Source organism: Octodon degus, unplaced genomic scaffold (assembly GCF_000260255.1).
Source record: "Octodon degus isolate 3935 unplaced genomic scaffold, OctDeg1.0 scaffold00128, whole genome shotgun sequence".
Lineage (NCBI taxonomy): Eukaryota > Metazoa > Chordata > Mammalia > Rodentia > Octodontidae > Octodon > Octodon degus.
This window is the reverse complement of record NW_004524704.1, coordinates 5,419,652-5,420,656: the sequence shown is the minus strand read 5'-3', so window position 1 is coordinate 5,420,656 and position 1,005 is coordinate 5,419,652. Positions and strand designations below refer to the sequence as shown.

Sequence of the window (1,005 nt, the reverse complement as noted above, 5' to 3'; positions counted from 1 at the left end):
AATGGCAAGATTAACAAAAGAAAAAATATAAATATATTTCATCATGATTTTATATTATATGGAATTCCTTAGACTCCACCCTAAAAGACCAGGGAAAACAGTCCGTTTTTATCTTCAGGGCAATGAAGCGTGAACATCAGCTTAGAAACGTGATGTACAGATCAACAGATGAGTGAGGAAACAGAAGAGGATACTGTGCAGTACTACCCAGCCACAAGAGAGAACAAAATTGTGTCAATGGCGGAATTGTGAATGGACATGGGGGTCGTTGTGTTGACTGAAAGAATTCCAGCTCTGCCAAATGTATTGCCTTCTCCTTAATAGGTATAATCAAGAAGAAATGACTACAAAGTTGAAGAGAGACAATTGTAAGACGAACGGTAGGGTGGAAGCGGAAGGAGAGGCTATAGGGGTGAGTGGTGAGTTATGGAGATTGGACATAAGTAAAATAGATTCATTGAACTCTCTCCCCTAAATGTGAAGTTCGGGACTATCGAGATCAAAGGAAGTGATCAGAGGGTGAAATTGACTGAAGTGTGCTGTGTGTGGGCACAAGTCTGCCAAAATGAAACCCATTCACTAGTATGGCTCAATCTAAGTAAAGAAAGCAAGGGCTTCTGTGAAAGTGCAGGATCTACTACTAATCCTATGAAGTGGAGTGTGGGACACAGGAGGACCTGTCTGTTCAGGTCTCCCTGTCCTCCATGGAGCATCCTTTTTGGAATGGGACTGTTGTGATCACAACCAAACAAGGTAGATCAGAGAACTGATGGCCAACTAGGACAGAAAAAGGCAAGGCAAAGTGAGAGCAGTATGTTTTGGCTTTATGTCAGGTTTTAGGCAAGGGGGATTCTGGATCCTATGACTTGCTTTGGAGCAGAGAAATTCCTGCTTCTAGGGTTTGCCTGAGGGAACAGTGAAGGGGGAAAGACAGAGGGCAGCTTCAGGGGAGTCTTTCTCTGGGAGTTATTGCTTTCTGAGCACCAGCAAAGCTACTTGAATGGT

The 1,005-nt window shown here is 43.3% G+C and overlaps 1 long non-coding RNA gene across 1 annotated transcript in view; it reads left to right on the top strand.

Moving 5' to 3' along the window:
* The window catches only part of LOC111812542, a 19,398-nt gene extending 18,790 nt beyond the window's left edge, over window positions 1–608 (top strand). Inside the window, exon 3 of the long non-coding RNA XR_002818031.1 lies at window positions 119–608. This is a non-coding gene — a long non-coding RNA (uncharacterized LOC111812542). The remainder of the gene's footprint in view (window positions 1–118) is intronic.
* The last annotated feature ends 397 nt before the right edge of the window (window positions 609–1,005 follow it).